We start from the raw sequence: 22,179 nt of genomic DNA, 5'->3' as shown, positions 1-22,179 counted from the left end.
TCCACTTTGAGGCACCTAGATTAGTCAAATTCATAGAGGCATACTGTAAAATAGTGGTAGCCAGGAACTGGGGCATTAGTATTTAATAGGTACAGAGTTTCAGTTTGGGAAGATGAAAAGTTCTAGGGATGGATGGTGGTAATGATTGCTTATCAGTGTAACTGTACTTAATACTGTTAAGCTATACACTTAAAAATGGTAAATTTTATGTCATGTATATTTTATAATTAAGAAGTTGGGGGGGGGAGGTGGAGAAGAGGTGACTGCCAAATACAGCTAAGACTTAAAAACACACACAATAGCCCAGCTGGTGGCTCAATGGTTGAGCGAAGACCTATGAACCAGGAGGTCACGGATTGATTCCCAGGCAGGGCACATGCCCATGTTGTGGGCTCAATCCCCAGTGTGGGGCATGCAGGAGGCAGTCAATAGATGATTCTCTGTCATAGTTGATGTTTCTATCTTTTTCTCCCTCCTCCTCCCTTTCTGAAATCAATTTAAAAAATTAAACACACACACACACACACACACACACACACACACACACACAACCAAAACACTAATAGGAAGAGAACTCTGGCTGTTCACTAATGTGAATGAAAAGGTGAAGTCTGGTGGAAGAAATACTGGCCAGGGTTCTAATTCTGGTTCTGACAACTAGCTCTGTGACCCACACTTATGGCCATTAATTTTCACATCAGTAAAGTGAGGATGTTGGCTGATTCATCTCCACCCTTCCTGCCTGCTCTAGAATTCTGTCTTCAGTCCTTAGCAAAGAAATACTTGTTTAGGAACAACTGCCTGTGTGAAGGTAAGGAGCCAGGCATCCCTGCAATTCGAGGGCAAACCAGTTCTCCAAAACCTATTCTGACCAACCCTTGTCTGGGGCATGTTTGAAAATAAAGGGTAGGTATCTTTGAACTCGCTGCATAGACACCATGAGCAAAGCTCACCTTCCTTAGTTAAAAAAAAATTTAGGGACAAGAAGTTATTGTTGAAATTAAATGGTGGCAGATATATTCAAGGAATATTGGCGGGGATATGATCCCTTTATGAATCTTGTGGTAGATGAATGTGTGGAGATGGCAATTAATGGACAAGGGAATAATATTAGAATGGTGGTAACACGAGGAAACTAGCATTGTGTTTGAAGCCTTAGAACAAGTATAAAGAATGGCTGTGTCCGTAGACATCAATTGCTTCCACATTCCCCTCTCTGCAGCTCCCGTTTTACTACAGTATAAAAATTGAGTTGTGCACATTTTCACATTGAGCTTTTGTTAAATAAACTTTTGTATGGAGAAAAAAAGAAAAAAGAAAACATAGTAAGCATTTTAATCTGTCCATCTTGCCTTGCTGCTCTCCATGCTGGACCAGAGCTTCTCAGAGCTGTCAGATTCCAGAGCTGTATTTCAGGGTCCTGGACCCTGTTTTGACATCAGGCCCAGAGACAGGTTATTTCTTTTCCTTTTAAAAAATTTTAATTAAATATGTTTATATAGGTTTTAGAGAGAGAGAGAGAAAGGGAGAGGGATAGAGAGATAGAAACATCAATGGGAGAGAGAAACATTGATCAGCTGCTTCCTGCATGCCCTATACTGGGGATTGAGCCTGAATCTGGGGCATGTGCCCTGACCAGGAATTGAACCCGTGACCTTTTGACTCATGGGTCTATGCTCAACCACTGAGCCATGCCAGCCTGGCAGGGGCTATTTCTTGTAGTGCCTTTGACCGGACAATTGTGGCATCAGAAATCAGTTTCTTGATCATTGCTGCAAGGATGAGACTGTTCTTTCCAAGTTGTTTTTATTTTCAATAATCCATGGAAAAGGGTCTGTCTTACCTGAGTTATATGTAAAAGTTGTTCCTTTTTTGGCTTTGGAGCAGATAGTTAATCCTTCCCTTTAGGTTTCACAAGTAGGCCCGTGTAAGAGTTTTGCTTTTTATTAAGCACACAGACTGATTGACAGGCTGAGCTTACCTTTAACACACTGAGTGCCATGTGTGGGCAGCATGCGATACCTTGGATGAGAGGAGGTATAGACAGCCTGGCGTGAAAAACAGAGGCTGTTGACTGGGCTGGTTGCTTTATGTGGACTATTGCCCATCTCCCAGTAGCCCTGGGAGGCAAGTGGTGGCAGCTTCATTCCTCAGAAGAGGAGACTGAAGTTCAGGGAGATTTCCATTCTCCCAAGGCCACCAGTGAGAAAGAAAACAAATTTTATCTGTCTTGACCACAAAGCTGTTTGTCTTTCTGCTATGCCACACTTCTTAATATAAGAAGACTTGTAGCCATGCTATTTGATAAGTTAGAACTGAAAGGTTATCTCTAATTCAGGAAGCTATTCTTATCCTACCTGATTTGTAATCCAGCACCCCATCCCCATGCTGAGATCTGAACAGTTTTGTGACTATTGAGCCATATTTATTATATCCATGACTTAAAAGTCAAAACAGTTCCTCTTTGCTCTTGTGTGTTGGACAATAGAATATTCTAGCTGGGATAGAGGAGAAAGAGCTGTGGCCTACTTAGGAGACAGTCTTAGGGGCTAGAGGAGCTATCAATTGCAGTGCAAGGCCACTACAATTCATAGGTCTGCTTATGGTGTCTTTCAGGAATGCTTATGGTGTGACCCACATACTCTCCTCATTCTGTTTACATCTGTGGATCTCTAAGTGATAGTGACTCTTAATCTATTTTTAATTTCTACTCTAATTTATTATGGGATAGGACTTGGAGCTTATCATCCATTTTCATTCGATTTATTAGTCATTCAGTTAGACTTTAACAAGTCCAGATAAGAAATAGAAAGAATAATACTCGGTATTACTAATTGAGGGTGTGTCCTCTTTGTGTGGCTATATCTCCTCATTTCCTGAGGCTAATTATCTGACACATAATTCGTGTTCCATGTGTGAATGGACAGAGAGAAAAGTGCTTGCAGTTTTTAGAGAATCTTCATTGATAAATTAACAACTGTGTTAAAAGAATACATATGTAATCGCAACCTCTCTCTCTTACTTTTGGTATTGGGGAGAATTCCAAATTGAGTATTCAGATACTCAATTCCAAAATTAGAGTTTTCTTTATACCTGATGTGTTTGGAGGGGGCTATAATTTGATGTTATCTGAAACCAATAAAGTAAATGATCTGCTCTTTAACAGATTTGGCTACAGTTTGGTAAGTGATTTGTCTATGTTCATATATTCAAGCAGATGACAGTAATAGTATCTTTAGTAAGGTGGAATTCAGTATGAGAAGGTGCATCAGGGTTTAATGAGGTTCAAAATGAAAGATGCAGCCACTTTTCATCTTCAAGTACTTGAATGATCTATATACGCAGGAATATCACACCATTCCCCTAATTCCCTTTCCAGTAGTTTCCCATTCTAGGGGAGTCCCCATTGTAAAAGCTGCTCTTTATTTTCCCTCCACCTGCGAGAGAAAGAGAGAGAGAGAGAGAGAGAGAGAGAGAGAGAGAGAGAGAGAGAGAGAGAGAGAGAGAGAGAGAGAGAGAGAGAGAGAGGTGAGAAGGAAGGGGAATTAGGGAAATGGAAGCTTGTTTCTGGAACTATAGCATCGTTGTTAGGATTCCTATAGAAACATTGTTATGGAGTAATAGGTTATATATATAATAATAAAAGCGAAATATGCTAATTAGACTGGATGGCCGGACAACATTCCGGATGACCTCATGGATGAAGCCGGGGCTGCCAGGGCAGAGCCCCTTGCACAAATTTTGTGCATCTGGCCTCTGGTGATACCACAAGGTTTTAATGTCCAGTTAGGATACTTGAGTGCACTTGAAAATCCCCTTTTTAAGTTTTCCATGGCCGCCTCCTCTCCCTTTTTTTTTTTTTTTTTTTTTTTACTTTCACAGTCCAACTAAAGATGAACGTCCTGGTGAATGGATAGGTCCTGTGAGAGTTGGGCCTCCAGGTGACAGCAGCTCTCTCAGATACACGCTTTAGGGGCAGGGGCTCTGTCATTATCTGTGTGACAGCAGCTGCTCACTCAGTGCCTGGCACAGAGGACATGTCTCCCCCCACCCCCCAAATACTTACTGAATTCATTTGAATTTAAGAAAAAGAAATAGGAACTTTTACATTCTCTAATTTGCCTCTTTGTCAGTTTCTCAAAAACTTTCTGATATCAAACTCCTCCTCAGCACTGGAAGTAGGACATGCGGTTGGATTTATTTACTGATCTCTTTATTTACTTACATAGTCAAAGCATTTATTGATCACCTATGATGTGCTGGCACTAAAAGCATAGCAGTGGGACCAGTACAGTTCCGTCGCCTGCTCTCCTGGAGCTTACAAACTGGTAGGAAAAAAGGACCCTCATCAGAAGGAGGGCACTTATCAAGTCTAGGGTGGAACTGTTCTCTAGAAACTTCTGCTGTTTTAGTAGTGTGTAGACTGACTTTGAATTAACTGCTGTCTCCTGGCAAAATCTCTTTTCTTGCCTTAACTATTAATGATGAAAAAGTGACTTTTACAATTATTCAGAATTGTCCTTAAAAATAAAATAATTGAAAAGCATTATGTGGGTACTTTGCTTTTACACAGTCTTGGATTAGAGAGTAATTCTTATTTTACCTTCTTTTAAAATAAAGTCTGAAATAATAATTTTAGATATTTAAAAAATAACCTTTTCAGATATTTTATTGCAAATTATTAATTTCATGAGTTTTCTATTAAGGCAAACTATCTGTTTTCCTTGTGCCTGGCGACTAATTTCGTTGCATATTGTTTCTATTCACAGCTCCCCAATCTTAGGTAAAATGGAACAGGTTTAATGGTGATTAGCTTCAGCTAGGCTAGTTTCATATGGAAAAAAATAATTAGAATCATAGGAAGAGGATCTGGAATGAAACCCACAGTAGTATTTCTAAGGTATGCTTGTCTATACAACTAGGATCAGCAAGTAGAGAAGATTCAGGGCCTCTGTCTCTTCCCCATCCCACAGAGTGAGATTTTTGCACAGCAAAGGAAACAACAAAATGAAAAGACAACCCACTGAAAGGGAGAACATATTCATGATACATCTGATAATCGGTTAATATCCAAAATTTATAAAGTACTTACAAAACTCAACACCAGAAAAACAGACAATCCAATTAAATAATGGGCAAAGGACCTGAGTAGACACATCTCCAAGGAGGACATACAGATGGCCAGTGGACTTATGAAAAGATCCTCAACCTCACTGGTCACCAGGAAAGTGCAAATTGAAACCACAGTGAGATAACACCTCACACCTGTCAGAATGGCTATAACCAATAAATCCACAAATGGCAAGTGCTGATAAAGATGAGGAAAAGGGAACCCTCGTGCACGGTGCAGATTGGTGCAGCCACTGTGGAAAGCAGTGTGGAGTTACATCAAAAAATTGAAGATGCAACTGCCTTATAACCCAGTGATACCACTTTTGGGAATATATTCAGAACAGTAATTCAAAAGAATATATGCACCCCTATGTTTATTGCAGCGTTATTACAATGGCCAAGATTTGGATGCCGCCCAAGTGTCCATCAGTAGATGAGTAGATACAAAGGCTGTGGTACATTTACACAACGGAATACTACTCAGCCGTAAAAAAAGAAGGAAATCTTACCTTAGCTACATTGTGGCTGCACCAGAAGAGTATTATGCTAAGTGAAATAAGCCCGTCAGAGAAAGACAAATACCATATGGTTTCACTTATATGTGGAATCTAATGAACAAAAGAAAAACAGCAAACAAAATAGAAATATTCTCATAGATACAGATAACACATTGTCAGCTGTCAGAAGGGAGTTGGATGGGGGCAGAGTGAAAAAGGTCAAGGGATTAAACAAAAAAACACACCAAACACACCAACAAAATCTCATAGACATAGACAAACTTATGGTGGTTACCAGAGGGAAAGGAAGGTGAGGGAAGGAAAAAAGGGTCAATAAATGGTGATGGAAGGAGACTTTACTTCGGGTAGTGAATATACAATACAATATACAGATGATGTATTATAGAATGATACACCTGGAACCTATATAATTTTATTAACCAGTGTCACCCCAATAAATCTAATAACAAAGAAAAATCATAGGAAGAAAAGGTAAGAAAACGATGATACAAAATAAGTAACACAAAGGGTGATTGGGGTGGTGGCTGGGTTGGAAGAAAGTGAAATTTTTTTCTTGATACTCTCTTTGTGGTGCAAGATTTACTTCACTAGATTAGTATGATTTACGTGAGCTGTTTAAAGGGATTATGTTCTTAACAATTCTCTTAAAGCTCTTTACTATGTATAGCCAGAAGTCCTGTCACTTTTTCACACTTGTTTCTGGATGCTCTCTAAAATATCAGGGGCTTTCAAGATAAAAATAATTCTACTTGGGGGTTTCCGGGGAACTCACTTCTGTCTAAAAACCAAAATGCTTAAACAGTACATTGTATCAAACCTGCCTTTTTAAGGGATTGGAGCACACCTGGTAGCAACGAGGTTTAACTTGGTTTCTCAGATGAGGTGGAGGAAGGAGGAGCTAGTCCAGGGTGAGATGAGCTGGTTACCTTTAACCTACTTTCTCCTGGATGACGCATTTTATCCTTCCAGGTCAGTCAACTGCCTCAGCCCTGCATTAAGATTTTTTTTTTTTAAATATATTTTTTTGTTGATTTTTTTACAGAGAGGAAGGGAGAGAGATAGAGAGCTAGAAACATCGGATGAGAGAGAAACATTGACCAGCTGCCTCCTGCACACCCCCATGTACATGTGCCCTCAACCAATGTACATGCCCTTGACCGGAATCGAATCCGGGACCTTTCAGTCCGCAGACCGACGCTCTACCGCTGAGCCAAACCTGTTTCGGTTGCATTAAGATTTTTGGTCACAGGTAACAAAAATTCACGTCATCCAGCTTACGAAATTTTTTTTTTTTCTTTCACTGAACCAAACTGCAGGATGGAGTGGGCTTTAAGGATGATCAGAAGAACCAGGGGCTTGAACGCAGCTGTGTATTTGTTTGGCTCCTCCACACTTTCTCTCTCCAACCTTTGTCTTTGAGGGATGGCTTCATTTTCCACTTACTAAAGATGGACTTTCTCTGCATGGAAGGTAATACCATCCATGGTCAGTGCCAGTCTATAGCCATCTTTACCACCTGTGGCCTGGGGCAACATAGGATCCTTTCCCTCCTAGTTTAAGTTTGAAAATCCCAGGGGAGGCTTCTGATTGGCCTGGCCTAGGTCATGTGGCTGTGACCATTGATACGGCCAAGGGAATGAGGTGTACCCTAGGCTCAGCATGTGTCACAAGCCTAGGGAGGTCACAGATGTTGCCTTTGAGGGAACTGTTATAAACAGGCAGCCCCAGCAGTTTTTTTGCTTTCTTTAGTCCGTGGGGACTCAGTTCCAACAACTAGTTAAGATTCTTTCCCGAACTCATTAAAAATCTCTTAAGGTCTTTTTTGGTTGTTGTTGCCAAGTGATGGACTCTCTACCCCACTACACAAAAGGTTCCTCTTTCATTTTGCTCTGTGTTTTTGCAAGAACACACACTAGCATCCTGTGCTGTAGTATGATCTAGAGCAGTGTTTCCCAAAGTGTGGTATGCGTACCACCAGGGTACGGGAAGAATTTGGTGGGGGGTTCGCATTGCACCGGAGTTTGGTGGGGATATGCACTGCACTGTGCTTAGCTGCGCCTAATTCTACATTCTCATGAGTACGAGGGGTACTCAGCGTTACGAAAATGATAGAAGGGGTACACGTATGTCAAAAGTTTGGGAAACACTGATCTAGAGGATTATGGTTGACTGATTGAAGGAATACTCCTAGCATAACTATGAAATCATAAAACTTGAGCGATGAAAGAGGTCCTGGATTCTATCTGCCTTCAATAGTTTCACAGAGATTACGGGGCTTCCTAAACACAAAGGGCCAAGAAATAAAGGAGGGCAAGCAGTTCTTCATATTCCCAAATCTTAGGCCTTGTTCTGGGAACTGGGTTGTAGAGTGAAGCAGACAGATAAGAAAGGTCCTCAGACCTTACATTTATCTAAAGGAAAATCTTAACTAGGATCAAATTTCTTTGATTTTTTTGGCTGACATCATGTCAGTTTAGAGGTTATCTTTTAAGAAGGGGCTGACCCCTGAAGGGATCTGAAGCTCTGTTTGTCAGTATTAGTAAGTGATGCTTGTTTGGCAGATATAATCTTTGGCAAGATGGCGTCTGTTGGAAAAATAAATAAATAAAAGGAGTTCTTGGTGGTGAGAGAATGAGGAAGAGCTCAATCTCTTAGACCCACAGATTAGGATTCAAGTCTCAGTATTCCAGTTGCTAGCTTTGTAGCATGGGCAAGTTGTGAAACCTCTTATAGACTCTCATTCCTCAGATATAAAATGTCTTTATCTACTTTAGGTGTTTTTTTTGGGTGAGTATTATATGAAAGTTAAGCAGTTAATTTTAAAATATATATATATATATATATATATATATATATATATATATATATATATATATATATATATTTGTATTGATTTCAGAGAGGAAGGGAGAGGGGGAGAGAGATAAAAATATCAATGATGAGAGAGAACCATTGATCGGCTGCCTCCTGCACACCCCCAACTAGGGATCAAACCCTCAACCTGGGCATGTGTCTTTGACCAGAATCAAACCCGAGAGCTTTCAGTCCGCAGGCCGACACTCTGTCCACTGAGCCAAACGGTCTAGGATAAGCAGTTAATTTTTAATAACAACACGCATTAATATAAAATTTACCATCTTAACATTTTTAAGTGTACAGTTCAGTGATGTTAAGTATATTTCTATTATTGTGCTCATTCATCTCTAGAACTCTTTTTATTTTGTAAAACTAAAACTCTATACCCATTAACATTAACTCCCTATTCCCTCGACCAGACCCCTGGTAGCCGCCATTCTACAAACAGTTATTTTTTTGTAGATGGTAACATCTCAAAAAATGTTAGCTGTTATCCCTCTAAATCAGGAGTCAGCAAACTCTAGCCCACAGGCCAACTTTGGCCAGTAGCCTGTTTTGATGTAGGGTGTCTTTGAAGTAAGAGAGTTTTTATATTTCTAAAGGGCTATAAAAACAAAACAGTAAGAGAGACTATGCCATAGAGACAGTAGGTAGCCCACAAAATTGAAAATATTTACTGTGGGGTCCTTTAAGAATTCGATTTTAAAATGTATGTGTGTGTGTGTGTGTGTGTGTGTGTGTGTACTCTTTCAAATATCTTTTTAAAAAAATGTTTTATTGATTTTTTACAGAGAGGAAGGGAGAAGGATAGAGAGCTAGAAACATCAATGAGAGAGAAACATGGACCAGCTGCCCCTTGCACATCCCCCATTGGGGATGTGCCTGCAACCAATGTACATGTCCTTGACCGGAATCGAACCCGGGACCCTTCAGTCCTCAGGCCGATGCTCTATCCACTGAGCCAAACCGGTCTTGGCTTCTTCCAAATATCTTACTGGGACTTACATGAACATCTACCCAAACCATGAAATTCTCCATGGGGCCATGTTGCCCCTAAAGGATTGAAATTTGGACGGTGAGGAAACGGTGAGATATTTTAGATATTATAATGATTTGCACCTTTCAAAGATCCACAGTATGTAAAAAGAGATACAGTATGTCTCTAGGCTATTGGTTGGGCACAAACAGATGTTAGCCACTTGGGTCAATCAGATCTTGAAAGTTGAGGTGTTTTTACATAAAATGATAAAAACCAAGAACCAGGTGCAGATGCAGTGGCATGTAGAGTGAGACGGTGGCAGCCCGGTTTGAATCTAACTGGTTTATGTCCTTGAGTTTGTAATCAATGACTGTGTTGAGTTTCTGGGAACTGTTGGTCCTGCCCTCATGGATGAGAACTCCATCTTCTGACCAGGCAGTCACAGTGGCCCTGGGCCCCTCTCTCCCCGTTGAAATCTTCCACCTCTGCAGAGCACTGTGCAGCCCTAGAGAGGCCCAGAGCAAAAATTAGGCTTTCCATGGCCATCTCCTAGCAGAGGCATCGATCTGTTTTCAGTAAGAGTCCAAACGTTCAGAAACCAACATATATATATGAGAGGCACATTTACTTTTATTGCTGTTCATGGAGCAAGAAGATCCTCTCTTGGGTTTACAAGCATCTCGAGTGTGTGAAACTTGAATCAAGCGCATGGCAGCCTTTAAACTTATCATTATCCTTTTGTCCATAAACCTTCCTAAATGGCCTAGTTGCACCATGACATTTTAGTGGGAGATTAAACTTGAACTGAAAATTATGTAATCAATTACAATTGCTAATTGTGTCAAGCCTGCAACTTGATCCACACAAGGCACAGAGCTGACAGGTGGTTAATCCCTATCACATAACTTCTTCATGTATGTTCCTTAAGAAAGGATTTAAAGCAACAGCCACAACATCATGATTTGGTAAAAATCTCAAGTGGGTGCTGTTTGGTGACCAAGCTGGAAAGCCAGTGACTTCCACTTCCCAGCCCTCAACCTATGGTCCCAGTCAGCTTGCATGTAAGCTGCCCTGCAACCCACACGTCTTGTGCTTTAACATATTCTCGTCACCGTGTGGACACAGTTAGTTAGTCATGAAGCTATTTTCAGACAAGACCGGTAGCTGTGCCCATTAATTTACATTCTGAGCTTCTGGTGCTGGAATAAAATTACTAGGAATAACCATTTTTTTTGATGACCACCTTGTAAGTGCCACTGTGTAGTGGAGGCTTCTTTCTCAAAATTAGTGGGTATTAATATAACTTTCTATATAAATGGATGTGAATTCTACATGGCCCCTTACAGGAAGCCATGCCCAAAGGTTAATTCCAAGCAGAGACGGTCAGTGAGACTATCTGAAGCAACCCTAGATGGCTTGGCTCAGTGGATAGAGCATCCGCCTGCGGGCTGAAGGGTCCCAGGTTTGATTCCGGTCAAGGGCATGTACCTTGGTTGCGGGACATCCCCAGTAGGGGGTGTGCAGGAGACAGTTGATTGATGTTTCTCTCTCATAGATGTTTCTAACTCTCTGTCCCTCTCCCTTTCTCTCTGTAAAAAAATCAATAAAATATATTTAAATAATAATAATAATGATAATAATAATAATAAGACTATCTGAAGCAAACATACTGTGCTGGCCTAGTTGAGTGTCAGTGTGGTAAAGAAGATAAGAGGTAGGTTTTGAAGTTAAACACCGGCGCTGGAAATTAGCTGTGATCTTAAGCAGATTTTGAAAATCTTCAACTGGTTTTTTACTCATTGAAAAGAAAGAGGAAGGACTAATAATTCTCTGCGTCATTAAAAAGTTCCTGGCACACGAAGTTCCTGGCACACAGCGGTGTTGTTAGCAGTCCTGTCTGTTGGGGCAGTTCTTCCGCTCTCCCCTCCCCTAAAGAAGAAGAAGGACTTGTCTTACTCTACTGAGTCAGGGTTTAAATTTAGCAAAATCCCAGTTAGTACATATATGTTTTCAGTGGTTATGGGAACTATGTCTAATATTTGAAATAAGCTGTACTTGATTCATATTTTTAAACAATATATATATTCTGCCCAATTCTAAAAAAAAAATTTAAAAAGTGGGGTTTTTTTTGGGGGGTGGGGGTGGTGGGGAGGTTTAGGCAGCTAATTCATTTCTTAGTCATAGTATGAACTCCTGGCACCTTACCCCATAAATGCAGCCCTGGTTAGAGCTCTTCATAGAGCCTGTAATGCTTCAGACCTACTAATCGCATTTTACACGTTTCCCCAAAACAGGCACCCCTTTGTGCATGCACACACACACGATTTATGACCCAGCTTTTGGGAACAATGTTAAAACAAACAAACAAAATTCTTAGAAAGTTGTGAGATGCTTAAAATAGCCTGATTTTTTAAATGGTTTAGGATCTTTTCCCATAAGACTTGGTGCTTGCTCCTATAAATAGAGGCACGCAAGTGGGCCCAGCGTAGTTGCTCTCTAGTCACAGTGCTTAAGAGGATCAAAAAGTCAGTTGTATTATCTTGATATCTCAAGACTACTGTGACATTTTAACCTCATTAGCTCCAAACTTAAAACAAATTAACTTCACAAACCTATAAGTCAGATTGAGAATATTTCACATGAAAAGGCACCTAGGTGCCCTAGCTGGTTTGGCTCAGTGGATAGAGTATCAGCCTTCAGACTGAAGGATCCCAGGTTCGATTCTGGTCAAGGGCATATGCCCAGGTTGCAGGCTCGGTCCTAGCTGATCAATGACTCGTCATTGATGTTTCTGTCTCTCTCCCTCTCCTTTCCTCTCTGAAATTAAAATAATAATAATGATAATAATAATAATAATAATAATAATAAATAAAATAAATAAATAAAAGTTTCCAGGTGTCTTGCCACTTTCCTTGATTAAGGACAGACAACTATACTCTCCCTTTCACCCCTACTCCCTAACACTATCTACATGATCACTAGGATTCTTCTAATGGGCTGAGATCATTGTTATAGCTGGGAGATGGGAACATAGTATCCATCTACTTTTTTCTCTCTCCTATTTTCAGTTTCATTTTATTCATCACCATTTATTCCCCCATACTTTCTTTCACCTCCCCTCTTCCCCCACAGTCACCACACTGTGGTCTGTGTCCATGAGTTCTTTCTCTTTTTTTCTTTTTTGTTCAACCCCCCACCCCCACCCCACCCCTGAGCTGTCTGCCTGTTCTCTATCTATGAGTCTGTCTCTGTTTTGCTTGATAGTTCAGCTTGTTCATTAAATTCTACACATGAGTGAAATCACATGGTATTTGTCTTTCTCTGACTGGCTTATTTCACTCAGCATAATATTCTCCAGGTTCCATTTACTTTTATATTATTGTTTTTTAAAATTGATTTTCAGAGAGAGGGAGAAGGGAGGGAGAGGAAGAGGGAGAGGGAGAGGGAGAGGGAGAGGGAGAGGGAGAGGGAGAGGGAGAGGGAGAGGGAGAGGGAGAGAGAGAGGGAGAGAGAGAGAGAGGGAGATGAGAGCAAAACATTAATCAGCTGCTTCTTGCACACCCCCTACTGGGAATTGATCCTGCAACCCAGTTATGTGCCCTAACTGGGAATCTAACCTATGACCTCTCAGTGCACAGGATAATGCTCAGCCACTGAGCAACACTGGCCAGGGTGTGTTTTATTCTGTCTTTCAAATAATCTATAACAGCCACATTAAAAAAAAACACACAACACAGACAGTTAGAGTTCACTCTTTTTCTACTTTGTGTTTGGGATAGTGTGGTAGAATAATGTGTTTTTTCAGTCTCATCTCCTTAGGTTGTTTAAGGTAATGTATGGGAAAGGAAAATAAACTCAAAATAAGTAGATATGAGATCCCCCAAAGTGTACATATTATTTGAATTCTAAGATTTCTCTTGAGAGTTTTCAGTCTGGATCTTTCTAAAAAACTGCTTACATGTGTAGGTAAGTGTCATAGGTAAGTATGGCAGCAGGGCAGATATAGTATAACTGAAAGGGTAGAGGACATGGAATCCCAAAGTGGGAGCCAAGATCTGGTTTTGCCATTTACTAGGTAAAGGGTCCTTGGGCACATTATCCAGCCTATGAGCCCATTTCCTCAGCTACTATAATGATGACAATACATGCTCTGCCTACCTCTTAGGGATTATTTTTTTCTATTTTACATTAGAGGCCTGGTGCATGAATTCGTGCACAGGTGGGGTCTCAAGGGGGGTTGGCCGGGATGCAGTTGGCCCTCTGGGTGGTTGGTGGGACACCCTTGCTGGCCTGAGATCAGGATGCATCCTGCTGATATCTACACCGGTTGTCGGGAGCCACCTGGCGGCTGCTTTCATATTGTTTCTTCCTTGCGGAGTGTCTAGGGAGGGGAAGCAGCTGTGGTGCCCAAGGCTGACTTCCAGGCAGCCTGTGGCGCTGGCAGGATTGTGCTGGCAGTGCTGGCCCTTTGGTGCCAGGCCTGGTCTCCGGAGATTGGACCTGCAGGACTACTAGGGAGTGAGTGGCTGCTCGGGGCTGGTGGGCCCCTGGCATGGGTTGGTCAGCTGAGCTGTGCTCCCACTGTGGGAGTGTACTGACCATCAGGGGGCAGCTCCTGTGTTGAGTGTCTTCCCCCTGGTGGTCAGTGCGCATCATAGTGACTGGTCATTCCGGTTGTTCGGTCGCTTAGGTGCACACACACACACACTAGAGGCGCGGTGCATGAAATTCATGCATGGGGGGGTCCCCTCAGCCCAGCCTGCACCCTCTCCAATCTGGGATCTTTCGGGGGAAGTCTTTGGGATTGGGCCTAAACTGGCAGTCAGAATCCCTCTCACAATCTGGGACCACTGACTCCTAACTGCGCACCTGCTTGTCTGCCTGATTGCCCCTAACTGCTCTCCCTTCTGGCATGGTCGCCCCCAACTGCCCCCCCACCCTCGCTGGCCTGGTCGCCCCTTACTGCCTCCATGCCAGCCTGGTGACCCCTAACTGAACCCTCCCTGCTGGCTTAGTCACCCCTCACTGCTCCCCCTCTGCCAGCTTGGTTACCATCAACTGCCCCCACTGTGGGCCTGGTCACCCCACACAGCCTGCTCTTCGGTCATTTGGCCACTCCTCACTAACCCCTCTGCCGGCCTGGTTGCCTCATGCAGCCTGTTTGGCCGTTCGTTTGGTTGTGATGGTTGCTTAGGCTTTTGTTTTTTTAATATTTTTTAAAAATATATTGATTTTTTTACAGAGAGGAAGGGAGAGAGATAGTTAGAAACATTGATGAGAGAGAAACATTGATCAACTGCCTCCTGCACACCCCCTATTAGTGTGCCCACAACCAAGGTACATGCCCTTGACCAGAATCAAACCTGGGACCTTTTAGTCCGAAGGCTGACGCTCAAACTGGTTTCAGCTAGGCTTTTATATATATAGAATAGGTTGGTGACTTACTCACTTATTTAGTGTGCATCATTATCTGTTGAACTAGGAACCTGAAATATGTAGCAATAGAAGCAGTCACATATATAACTTGTTCTCACTTATCTCATAGACAAAAGAAGGGAATACAAAAATACACAGAAGCACAAGCATACCACTTTGAAGACATTTTTAAATAGTGCAAAATATGCTCAGTACCAGCTGAATGCATGTGTTGAAAACAGAAAAAACCACACATACAAAGGTCCATACAGTTTGTCAAAGGTCTTTAAACTTTTTATTCATTTTTCTGAAGCCTTGCCCTGACCATATTTTCTCTACATAAATTCATATAAAAAACAAACAAACTGTGTAGCTATTTTTTAAAAAAATTGTCTCACAAAAATTTGCTCTCCTTTCCATAAATAAGGGAAGAGATAAAACATTATAATCCCCTTTTACTTCCCACCCCTAATCCCAAACCCCTTTATCCAGCCCCAGATGGAATCACATTGCCTTTTGGCAACTGTCCTTCCAGGTATCTGGGTTCCTTTTCTCTTCCCCTTCCTTCCACTCTCTCTAAAAGTTAATGGAAAAATATCCTTGGGTGAGGATAAACAACTACAAAAATTCTGCTTAAGCATATATGTGACTATTTTCCTAATGTAGGTATTGAAACGTGGAATTACTAGGTCACAAATTGCATGCTTTTAAGTTTGACTAGTTCAGTGGTTCTCAACCTTTCTAATGCTGTGACCCTTTAATACAGTTCCTCATGTTGTGGTGACCCCCAACCATAAAATTATTTTCGTTGCTACTTCATAACTGTAATTTTGCTACTGTTAATGAATTGTAATGTAAACATCTGTGTTTTCCAATGGTCTTAGGTGACCCTGCTAGTGTTCTCAACCTGTGGGTTGCTGTTCACACTTAAGTTTCTTTCCCCAGCTCCTCAGAACCACTTAATTAAGCAACGCTTTGCAGAGGGGAGGTATGGTTGTCTAGAGAAGATCAGTGCTTCTTAAATCTTAATGTGTAGACCAATTACCTGGGGATTTTGTTAAACCGCAGATTATGACTCAATAAGTTTGAAATGGGCCCTGAAGTTTTGCATCATTGACAAGCTCCCAGGTGATACTGATGCGGCTGAGGAGCAGGAATTTGATGGACAGATCTCACCCCAGCTGGTTTCTGTTTGAAAGTTACTGTTTACAGGGGTGTGTTTTCAGAGGAAGCTACAATTTGCCATATGTGTTTGAGCTCTAGCCCTAGAAGGCACGGCCTTTAAAGTTCTGGTCTGTGAATACAAATGACAAAATGTTGATGGCTGTTGAAACTGGGTGATGGGTACATAGAGGTTTGTAGTACTAGTCTCTCTACTTTTGTAGAACCGCTCATATACAAATCTATCTGTCTATCTACCTATCTATCTGTCTGTCTATCTATCTATCTATCTATATAAAAGGCTAATATGCAGTGTATCCCCCTCGGCAGTTTAATTGGGAAACCGGGAGTTCAGTCGCTTGCTATGATGTGCTCTGACCACCAGGGGACGGCACAGAGTGAAAGAAGGCCCTGGCCTGTAGCTGGAAGGCCCCGATCAGTGGCCAGGCCTAGGGACCCTACCCTGCATGAGTTTCATGCACCAGGCCTCTAGTTTTAAAATAAAACAAAAGAAAGATCCTTTGAAATTTGATTTACTTCTAACAATTTTTAGTCTGGTACACACTGCTATGCCTTTCCTGGATTTCCTCTGATAGGTCATTTGGAAGTATTTTAATCAGAAGTGTATTTTGATTTGTGTGAGTTTTAATGTTAACATATCCATGGTTTTTTGTTTGTTTGTTTCAGTATTTTCCCAAGGATATGCTTTTATTGATTTTAGAGAGAGAAACATTGATCAATTGCCTCCCCAGTGCGCCCAACCAGGGATCAAACCCACAACTTAGGTATGTGCCCTGACTGGGAATTGAACCCTCAACCTTTTGGTGTATGGGTTGATGTTCCAACCAACTGAGACACTGGCCAGGGCTATCCACATATTTTCAGACATTTAAAAATAACCGCACATAAAAAAGAAGAATCTCTTACCTTTGAGATAGCATGGAGGGATGTGGAGAGTATCATGCTAAGTGAAATAAGTGTCAGAGAAAGACAAGTATCACATTATCTCACTAGTGGAATCTAAGTAACAAAATAAACGGATGCACAGAGTGGATCCAGAGACATGGAAGCATGAAACATAGTGCAGAATCTCAGAGGGAGGGTTAGTAAGGTTGGGTGGGTGGGAGGTAATCAACCAAGGCCAAGGACCTTGTATGCATATATGCATGGCCCATGGACACAGACAACCCTGACGAAGAGTATAGATTTTTTTTCTTTAGGTAACTGGCTATCTCTATTTTTACTTTGGCTACTAGGAAGCTCAGAACTCTACTAGCAGCTCTATTGTAGCAACTCAGTAGTCCCTTTGGCTTGCATAATCCTATCTAATAAAAGAGTAATATGCAAATTGACCGTCACTCCAACACACAAGATGACTGCCCCCATGTGGACACAAGATGGCTGCCACATGATGGCCAGCAGAAAAGAGCAGTTGGGAGGGACCAGACCTGCAAGGGAGGGCAGTTGTGGGCAATCAAGCCTGCAGGGGAGGGCAGTTAGGGGTGACCAGGCCAGTAGAGGAGGGAAATTGGGGGCAACCAGGCCTGTAGGAAGTGCAGTTGTGGGGGGGGGGGCAGGCCTGCAGGGGAGGGCAGTTAGGGGCAATCAGGCTGGAAGGGTAGCAATTAGGCATCAATCAGGCTGGCATGGGAGTGATTCGGGGGTAATCAGGCTGGCAGGCAGAAGTGATTAGGGGCAATCAGGAAGGCAGGAAGGCAGGCAGGCAGGCAAGCAGTTGGGAATCAGCAGTCCTGGATTGTGAGAGGGATCCCAGGTTGGAGAGGGTGCAGGTGAGGGAAAACACCCCCCCCCCCCCCATACATGAATTTAGTGCACCAGGCTTCTAGTTGTATTCTAATTCCACTTTCCCCCACCTGCTGTCTTGACCTCTGATTCCGTGGTTTTTTGCTCTGGTTTATTCGTTTCATTTTACTTTGCTGTTCTATTGTCTGTTTTTACAGTAAGCTGCATCAAAATATTTATGAAACAGATGGTATATAAATAAAGAACTTGGGAATTTCGAAAAAGTTATTGTGGACAAGACTGATGAGGAATGAAAATAGTGTCCTAGTTCTGAGAAACTGTTGGTGACTGCAATGGCTGCTTTCTTCTTCCCCCTGGTCCCCTTGTCTCCCTGACCTGCCTCCCTAACCGGTCCATCTTCGTCACCTCCACCCTCTCTCTTGTGGCTGTGGCTGTGCTCCAAGCAGCGATGGCTTGTCTATGTCTCCAGCCTCATCCAAACTCACAGATGCATCACCATATTTCTGACTTTTCTCTTATCAGATGGGTCCGCCGGAATGTCAAACAGTCACCTCAACTCAACACATACAAAACTGAGCACAGACAGCACCCTCTCCCCAAACTGCCTCTCCGCGTGGCATCCCAGTTTGCACCACCATCCACTCTGCTGCTCCAGTCAGTGGAGCTCACTTTTTACTTTTTCCATCGTTAATCCTCCATATCTAATCAAGACCAAAGACTTGTCACTTTAACATCTCAATATTTTTGGGGTCTGATCTCTCTACTCCATCTTTTCTGAAAGACTCTGGGGTTTTTAAGCTATCCTTGCCCACCTTGGGTTTTTATTTATTTATTATTGCAGTAATCGCCAGTCAGCCTCTTCCTTCTTTTCTTCCCTCACTCAAGCCCATCCTGTGTCCTGAAGTCAAGGATCCCCATTTACCTCCAGGCTGGGGTTCAGATCAGTTAGGCCTCTCATACACTTGCCTCTGCTAAGCATGTTAGTCTTGTGTTTTGCTATTCCCCAGCCCTGCCTGGAGTGACTGTCCCTGTCTCTGCCTTGGTGCACTCCAGTCTGCCTTGTAAGACTTGGCTCATTGTCCCTTTCTCAACCTCTCCGGGTTTCTTGCTTCTCAAGATCCTGTACACCTCTCTGTTACAGAGCTCACCACTCTGTGATCTATTATCCATTTTATTGGATGACGTTGGAGGGCACAGATTGTATCTGTATTTCCAGTGTTAAGCACCATATTCATGACCCACATGGGAAGTGCTCCTTGCAATGTTTGTTGAAGAAAGCATTGCAATTCTTAGAACAACTTCTTCTTCTTCCTCCTCCTCCTCCTCCTCCTCCTCCTCCTCCTCCTCCTCCTCCTCCTCCTCTTCTTCTTCTTCTTCTTCTTCTTCTTCTTCTTCTTCTTCTTCTTCCTTCTTCTTCCTTCTTCTTCCTTCTTCCTCTTCTTCTTCCTTCCTCCTCCTCCTCCTCCTCCTCCTCCTCCTTCTTCTCCTTCTTCTTCTTCTCCTCCTCCTCCTCCTCCTCCTCCTTCTCCTTCTTCTTCTCCTCCTTCTCCTTCTTCTCCTCCTTCTCCTTCTTCTCCTCCTTCTTCTTCTCCTCCTCCTTCTTCTTCTTCTCCTTCTTCTTCTTCCTCCTCCTCCTCCTCCTCCTCCTCCTCCTCCTCCTCCTCCTCCTCCCCCCTCCTCCTCCTCCTCCTCCTCCTCCTCCTCCTCCTCCTCCTCCTCTTCTTCTTCTTCTTCTTCTTCTTCTTCTTCTTCTTCTTCTTCCTTCTTCTTCCTTCTTCCTCTTCTTCTTCCTTCCTCCTCCTCCTCCTCCTCCTCCTCCTCCTCCTCCTCCTCCTCCTTCTTCTTTCTTCTTCTTCTTCTTCTTTCTTCTTCTTCTTCTTCTTAGCGGGAGGGGACGGGGCCTGCGTCCCTCCTTCTAATGCCACGGAGCCCTCTGGCCCCCCCCCCATTGTTCTCTCTCGGGCGGTGGGGGAGAGGGGTGTGTAGTGTGAGCGGCTGGAGGGAGCTGGCCCTGCACATGCACTCACAACACTGCTGTCCTGGGCCAGGCCAAGCCCCGCCTGGCTCACAGGAGGAAGGGGTTAGTGTTGGGGGCTGGCGGGCCCAGGGGCAGGATGGGGGCCAGGCCTGGGCCCCCGCCCAGGGGAGAGATGTATGTCAGTGGCGCCCCCGGATCTGGGGCCGGGGCTGAGCCGGAGCTGGTTCAGGGTGAGCGTCGCAGGGCATTTGGGCTGGAAGGGGTTGGTGACGGAGGGGCTTGTGGCCGGGGCTCTGCTGGGCAGGAAGGGGTTGGAGGCCTTGGCTCCCGGGAGCATGGGGCCAGGCAGCGTCACCAGGGAGTCCAGGTCCTGGAGGACGGCATTGGTCCCCAGGAAGGATGCTGGCGTCTTCCGAGTGGGCGGCGTGGGGGTCAGGGCAGCCTTGGGCCGGGGGCTCCCCACGGCCTCGGGCAGAGAGCCCTCGACCCCACTCATGTCGAAGGCGCCAGGGCTGTCCCCTGCCAGCAGCTGCAGCTCCCGGGTGCTGCTCCCTCAGGCCCGCAGGGCTGTGCATAAGTCGGTCCAAGTTGGAGAACTCGTCAGGCTCTGCATCGAAGCCCCCGACCACTGCAGTGCCATTGGTGCTGGGCTTGGCAGGTGACCCCCCCCCCCAGGGGTCCAAGAAGGCCGGGGCTGGGGCCCAGGGGTCAGCAGCCAGGGGCCCACCAGCCAGGGCCCCACCTTCCGAGCTCCCCCACTGGTCAGGGGGAGGCCCCTCTCCAGCTGCAGGGGCCTGGGTCCCGCGGGGGCAGCAGGCCTCCAGGGGTCCCCGGAGGCTGGGGTAGGGGCCGGGCCACCCCAGGGGTCAGCAGCTGGAGGGACAGGAGGTCCCCCCCCCCGAAGGGTCTGAGGCAGGGGTGGCTGTGGGGATGGCAGTGCCATGGGTGCTGCCCCCCCCCAGGGGTCCTAAGTGGTCAGAGGAGCCGGGCCGTAAAGACATCAGGGAGATCCATGAGGGACGACTCCTCCTGGTCCCCGGTCTCCTGCCTCCCGCTTGCTCTCCTTGATGGCCATCTGCAGCCTCAGGTCGTCCCCGCGGCAGATCCGCTCCTCCTTGTGCTCCTCGCGGCTCAAACTAAGGGCCAGCTGGAGCTGGACGTCGTCCTCGGGGCCGTAGGACCGGGGCTGGCCCGCCTCCTCCTTGCTCATGGCCAAGGCCAGCGGCAGCTGCAGCTCCTCCTCCCGCTGCTCTGCGGCCAGGCGTGCTCGGCCTCGGGCGGGCCCTGAGCCCACGGCTGCCCAGGAGGCTGTGGCCGTCTGCGCCAGCTGCTCCTTGGTCTTGAGTGCGCGGGCCCGCTCCTCCCGCAGCCGGTCCTCATCCTTGAGCAGGGCCACCAGCTGCTTGGCCTTCTCCCGCACGTTCACGCCCTGGTCCTTGCCGTCGCGGTCCACGTACTGGAAGTCCTTGAGCGTCTGCAAGGCGTACGTGTTCTCCTTGCACTGCTGCGACACACGCTCCGAGCCCGTCTGGATGAGGCACTCCATCAGCGTCATGGCCTTGTAGACGTGCCGCCAGTTCTTGCCGCGGTCGTTGAGCCGCTTCCAGATCATGCTCATGATCTCGGAGAAGGCAACGACGTTGTAGGTGAGGTCGGCGATCTCAGACATGAGCGAGCTGGACGGGCCCCAGGGGTCGTTGCTCGTGGCCTCACGGACCTTGATCTCGGCCTCTGAGTAGTTGTGGACGATGTTCTTCATCTGGCGCTGCAGTGACGAGGCCACCTCGGGGCGGGCAGGTCACCGCATCTTGGCCCCCTCACGCCGGGCTCTGCGGGGTCATGGCAGGCAGCCCCCTGCCCCCGCTCGGCCTCGGTGTCCCGGGGCACGCGCCGGGCCGCGGGCAGCGGAGGCGGGAACGCGCTCGGGCAGACGCGCGGGCGCACGGAGGACCGCACGACGACGACCGCCCCGCTGCCCGGTGCCCGGGAGGGGCGCGGAGAGCCGAGCGGGGAAGGGGAGCCTTCTTAGAACTTCTTTAGAAAACAACACTGATGCTAGTAATCACACCAGCAGCTGTTACTGCCATCATGTAGTGACCTCCTACCTGCTCCAGTCCTGTTGTAAATGCTTTACATGTTTATCTCACAATCCTGTGGTCAGCACTGCAATCACCCTTATTTTACAGAAGAAGAAACATCTGGGTAACTTGGGTAGAATTTACCCAGGTGATAAGTGGGGAATCAAGAATTGAACCCATACTCTCTCCTAACCATCAAATACTGGTATTCTGTAGGTGAGACTTATGTATCTACCTGTGGGAAGGCAGGACTTTGCCCAGTGGTTGTTCTTTGAAGTCATTTTTATTTTCTTCGTCTGTTTCTGCAGCGTGAGGAAA

General features: G+C 45.1%; 1 protein-coding gene and 2 pseudogenes across 5 annotated transcripts in view; 2 read left to right on the top strand and 1 right to left on the bottom strand.

The window, feature by feature from the left end:
• IGF2BP2 (insulin like growth factor 2 mRNA binding protein 2) overlaps positions 1-22,179 on the top strand; it is a 137,128-nt gene that overhangs the window by 27,475 nt on the left and 87,474 nt on the right. The gene's annotated exons all lie outside the window — the stretch shown is intronic.
• Positions 939-1,170, top strand: LOC311616756 (small nuclear ribonucleoprotein G-like; annotated as a pseudogene). Its single transcript has one exon. The product of its transcript is annotated as a small nuclear ribonucleoprotein G-like (transcript).
• LOC311616748 (epsin-1-like) lies at positions 19,871-21,556 on the bottom strand (annotated as a pseudogene). Its single transcript has one exon. The product of its transcript is annotated as an epsin-1-like (transcript).

This window comes from Pipistrellus hanaki (assembly GCF_964339955.1).
Source record: "Pipistrellus hanaki genome assembly, chromosome: 2".
NCBI lineage: Eukaryota > Metazoa > Chordata > Mammalia > Chiroptera > Vespertilionidae > Pipistrellus > Pipistrellus hanaki.
This window is presented reverse-complemented; position numbering and strand designations above follow the sequence as displayed.